General features: G+C 34.6%; 1 pseudogene across 2 annotated transcripts; it reads right to left on the bottom strand.

The window, feature by feature from the left end:
• Positions 1-1,009: 1,009 nt before the first annotated feature.
• Positions 1,010-4,619, bottom strand: LOC145576716 (DNA-directed RNA polymerase V subunit 7 pseudogene; annotated as a pseudogene). 2 transcript variants are annotated; one of them, XR_014098536.1, is made up of 2 exons: positions 4,491-4,619; positions 1,010-1,768 (listed from the first exon to the last, which is right to left on the bottom strand). The product of XR_014098536.1 is annotated as a DNA-directed RNA polymerase V subunit 7 pseudogene, transcript variant X1 (transcript). The 2 variants fall into 2 exon arrangements; XR_014098537.1 differs by lacking the exon at positions 4,491-4,619 and adding an exon at positions 3,829-3,917.
• Positions 4,620-5,606: the final 987 nt, after the last annotated feature.

Here is a 5,606-nt window from a genome sequence, read left to right as displayed (position 1 = left end):
GACTTTTGTTGACTGGTCATGACCTGATAGAAGTAAATGCCCACCGAAGTTGGGATAATTAGAAAATAATCGATAGTTGGGATTAATATAACTAAATAAATGGCCTAAAGTTGAGATTAATACCAATTTTTTCTTAGTAATACAGCAAACTAACAATACTCGTAGCATCATACGATCGCCCGGTTGAAGAGTAATAGTAACCTAAAAAAGATGACATTATTTTGTGTCTAATATCAACACATGTGGCTCTAGTTATTACATATCGTTTCACTTATGTAAGTATGATAATTATTATTAGTTCGATTTTAAAATTGGCTTTAATATAATAAATGATACACTAATTGATCGAATGAGAAAACTAATACTCCGTAATATCTATTAATGACACGATATGAAAAAGGGCACACGAATACCCACTACAACATAAGGGGCTTAGGCAACGCAAAATTGGCAACAGTTTTCTAAGCATTGCATATAGCGTCTATGGTTGCAGTTTTCAAGCCTTTAATTTTCGCCTTTGCAAACTGCTGCTACAGATTAAGTAAGGCAACGGTTCTATCAAAACTTTATATTGGAAACTATAGTGCAACGGTTTACGTTAAGGTAAATTACAGCCTATAAGATTTTAATAAACGCGCCAAGGACAAATTTATTTCCCTCTTGTAAAATTCCCCCAGTTTCAATCCCACCAAAACCCTAAGCAGTAAGCCGCCCATTTTTTTTCTCTCAATTTCTCCGCCAAGAAATTTTTTGTTCCACTCGTGAAATTTTCACCGTAATTTTGATATTAACTTATCCGTTCATTCTCTTTCAAAAATTTCACTCGTAATTAGGGTTCTTGCGTTTTCTCACTATCCCCAATTGCTGCTTGATTTTAATAATCAGGGTTGCAAACATCCCATTCACGAGCATCTACTAGCTACAAATAAGTAAGAATTCTCAATCACCAACATCTATATAGCAGATGATTAGGGGAATTGTGTAATTAAGTTGTAAAGCTACCAGCATATCTTTAAAAATGCTTACATACAGCTCATAGGCAGGTTTAATACCAATCCATAGCACATTACCCTAATACTTCCGAAATCAATGCTTTGAACCAAGCACATTCAGCAACAGTTGATGGTGTAACACCAAATATATACATCCTACTACAGTTAGAATATAATTTCGCAAACATTTACCCAGATTTTAGGATTTACCAGATCAGGCAGAGCATGCAACATGTTAAAAGATCAGACAGGTCCAAGAAAGTCTCCCTCCAATCCAACCACAGCCTGAAATTCCCTCTCAGTCTCCACCCACTTAGTCCCGATGACACAAAAGCGCACCACCACATCTTTCTCGATCTTCGACTGCTTCTCACTTATGAACATAGGATTTTCACCGGGAACATGTTGATAGCCAGGCATCTTCTGAGCAGAGAGAAATATGGTCTCAATGGGTCCAGATCTCAAGAACACCCCATGCCTCAAGACCTTGTGGACAGTTCCTTCCAAAACTTCTCCACGGAAAATCTTGAAAGTGAGACAGCTGAAGGTAACAGGAAACAGAACATCCCCAGATTGCTGCCTGACTCTTCCCTCTCCTATGTTGTCCAGAGTTGTGACTGCAAGCAGATAGCCAAGCTCCTTTGTTGCCTTCTTGGCTGCAAAATCTTCCATCAACCTAAGTATGACTGACTTCTGCAGCATCAATCCTTTGACATCCATATGCTGACAAGGGATGATCACATTCCAAGGCAGTTGTACTTTGATGAACATTGTTTCTAGATACAAAGAGATGAACAAGTTACAACAGAAACCAAAGTTGCCTGGTCAAACTTATACTCAATCAGCAGCAATTGTGTATTAACTTTCTACTCAAATAAGAAAATGGAATTACATACTCTGTAGTAGGCCTGGTTATTGGGGGGTTGGGCCGGGTCGGTGCGGGTCAATAATGGGGTGGGTCAGTAGAGGGTTACTATAAATTATCAGTGGACAGGGTCAGGGCTAGGGTTATGCGGGCTAGGGGCGGGTCAGGGTCAGGGATTAATTAGAAAAGGGTAATTATTGGGCTCCATATGACCATATACCCCATCAGCAAAATATGGTACTAGAAAATTTTCAGCAGAACATCAATTCTTCTCCAATCGAAGAACTTGCCCAGTAAAGAACATCAATTTTTCGATGAACTTGCAGAGTAGAAACATTTGCAGGAAACTAAAAAGGCAATTCTTCAATGAATTTGCCCAGTAAAAAATTATAGAAAAATTAAAAATAAGAAAAAAAAAAAAAAAAAAAAAAAAAAAAAAAAAAAAAGAACTTAATTTGTGGAAATTGGTTAAAAATAAATGTTTTTATATAGATAGTACTCCGATCCGTATCAATTAACAATTGTACTTGAACTTTTTTATTAGAGAACTAGATTCATAGCAGCAGTTCTTCGAGAGAAATAAAAAAAAATAAAAATAAAAATAAAATTTAGAGCAACACAATTTGGGGTGGGATACAAAGAGGAGAGAGAAGGGAATGAACTGAGCAACTGACCAAGAAAATTTTATGTTGACCGGCTGACCCTATAATAGTTATTATTGGATCAATTAAAGTTAGTGGGCTGCCAATAAAAACGCTACAATGACCCTTTAACATAAAGCCCAATAATAACCCTATCCATTCAAAAGTTAAAGGGTCAAGACCCTTTAATATGTGACCCGCCCCTTTTGCCATTGGACTACCCTGTCCAATAAACACCTCTACTCTGTAGTATATATGCCTCAATTAAGGTAAACTTATAGCAAATATAAAACTACCCATCATCACCACTTAACATCAACTTGTACATATTTTCAAGCTACCACTCCGATACCATTAAAGGGAAACTGGATTTTATGAATGCAAGCTTGACAAGGAAATGAAAACCTCAAAAAATTCTGACTATAAATCAGTACATGAGCAGAAAAAAAGAATCCGTCAACAAAAAACAAAATGAACTTAAGTTCCTTGCATAAGAAATTATACAGTATTTCATACTTCGTAACCCCATATACTCGCTTCCTTCCTTCACTACCCATACATTCATAATTAACTTCTTTTTGACACTCTTCCTTCCTAAAGTCACCTAAAATTTAAGATAGAAAAAATGTTATCGATAGAGCTATAGGCTAGGGCCTGTCTGGAAGTAAGATAGTTTTAGAGACTAATTACCTGAAAATACAGCCCAAAAAGGTGTATTCTTCCTCTTACTCAGCAACATTTACAGAGGAACATAATGAGAGCCCAAAGTTATGTTATTCAAGGAAAAATTTGTGGGAAATTAATGGTACTCCCCTAGACCCCTACTACTCCATACCTTCTTCCTCTTACTCAGCAACATTTACAGAGGAACATAATGAGAGCCCAAAGTTATGTTATTCAAGGAAAAATTTGTGGGAAATTAATGGTACTCCCCTAGACCCCTACTACTCCATACCTTATAAAATTGGTTTTACGAAAAACTGTCTTATAAAAAAAAATGTTGTAAATTACTTTATAAATCATAAAATGTTGTAACAAGGTACATTTTCCCAATAATGGGAGTTTAACTATTTCCTGGCATTAAATTTTCAATTTCTATTTTTTTTCCCCTTTTCTCTTTCTTTTTCTTTCCATTTTCATCCAAAACACGAAGTTGATGATTACTATTTGCTATCACAATAGAGGCACCAAGTTGCACCTTCTTCTCACTCTTCCCCTTTAAATAATGGCAAATTCCTCTCCTTAGTCCCTCTAAAACAATCCCTTACCTTCTTCCCCTCTTCTCTCAGCTTAATACATGATAAAAACGAAAAAAAAAACAAAACAAAACCTTTTGAAGCCTCATCTATGGCAAACACCAACACCAATCCCGGAAGAAGAGACAATCCTTATCTCACGCAAAATTCTCAAAAAACATCAAACCCTGAAGAAGATTCAATTCTTATTCACTTGAATCACTTCATTATAAATGAGCAATATTTTCAAACGGGCTTTTGCAAAACAATTAGTTTGAAACCCACGCCCAATCCCGGGGTGAAGTATTGGACAATTTTTTTAATTGTTTGGTTTCTTCAAGAAGAAATGAGAGAAAATTGAGGCCAAAAGACAAACCACCTTTAAAGAATAATCAGCATTCAAATTCTTTCAAAAGGGTTCAACAAAACACATTCCTTAACATTGGTTGAGCTTAAATTATAACAATAACAATCACACTTTACAGAACTCGAGAAACATTATCGAAATAGCATATAAAAACAAATTAGCAACAAATTTTGACTCAATTATCAAACAAATTACATAATTTTAGGGATATGTGACTCAATTATCAAATTTCTAGAAACATAATCGCTTCATAATGTTAGTATTTAGAGGCAATAGTTGAGATTTTCGAACCCTACACTTACTGTACTGACAATTGAATAAAATAAGATGAAAGATGAACCCTAGATTTTGAAATTGAAATGAAGATTACTAAAAGAAACAACAGCTTACCTAGTGTAGAACGTCAAGTGCGATGTTGAGTGCGCTTCAATGGAGAAGGAGGAGAGAGAGGGGGGAGCAAGAGGGCGGAGAGAGAGAGGGAGAGTTGAGCAGTGGAAGTGCATAAAAAAAATCATTTTCCCTTCCATTATATTCCCCCCTTTTTTGTATTATTATCACTTCTATTATTATCATTTTTAAGTAAAAGAGAGCTCTTTCCCAAAATAATTTTGGGAAAAACTCCAATTCCTTAACTACAACTTCTTTTTCTTTTATTCTCAAAATACCGTTACGTAAGCAAGTTAGAAAAAATCGTTTTTTTTTTTTTTTACCGGTTCAGGGAGAAACCGCTACTTGAAGTGGCGGTTTTCAAAACTAAATACTTATAAAAAATTGAGTCCCCTTATTATTGCCTTATTAATTAAGTCCCTTATAAAGAATTGAGTCCCCTCATTATTGTCTTGATTAAACTAGACAAATTCAATCCCTTCATTTTATCATTTCTCCTGATTGTTTTAAAAATATAGTTGTTTAAATTGATATTAAGAAAGAGCAACAACAATACAAAAGCTTTGTTCTTGAAATTTTTTAAATGTTTGTTATCCAAAAAAAATAATTCTTCTAGTAATTTTTTAATGTTCTTCTTCTCTCTAGTTTGTAGCTTATTTGTCTTGCATTTGTAGCAGAAGCACACATCGCAATTTTAGTGAAGGCTTGTAGAGCCCTAAAATTTAAAAATAATTAAAATAAAATAAAGATTATCGATATGCCTAGTGTATATTGCAACACAAGGTCATTAAGGAGAGTTTCTAAGACAGTCAAACATCCTTGTATGAGATTTCTAATATGCCAAAACTATAAAACAAGTGAATGGGTGTGCGTGGCTATATTAAGTGGTAGGTGGGTTGACAATCCATGTGATTCAGAGTTAGTTTATGAGATGGTAATGATTTTAAAGAGAAATGTGAATCGGAGTTGGAAGGTCGAGGATGTAATGAAGATGAAGAAAATAAACATTCAAAGTATTGTAATTCTATGCCTTATTTTTGTTCCAAGAAAAGGAAGGGACTCTTTTTTTTTTTTTTATTGGTCTTAAATTAAAAAAAAAAAAAAAAAAAAAAAAAAAAC

Source organism: Chenopodium album, chromosome 13, assembly GCF_948465745.1.
Source record: "Chenopodium album chromosome 13, dcCheAlbu1.1, whole genome shotgun sequence".
Taxonomy (NCBI): Eukaryota; Viridiplantae; Streptophyta; class Magnoliopsida; order Caryophyllales; family Amaranthaceae; genus Chenopodium; species Chenopodium album.
The sequence above is the reverse complement of the archived record's forward strand: the minus strand, read 5'-3'. Positions and strand labels throughout refer to the sequence as shown.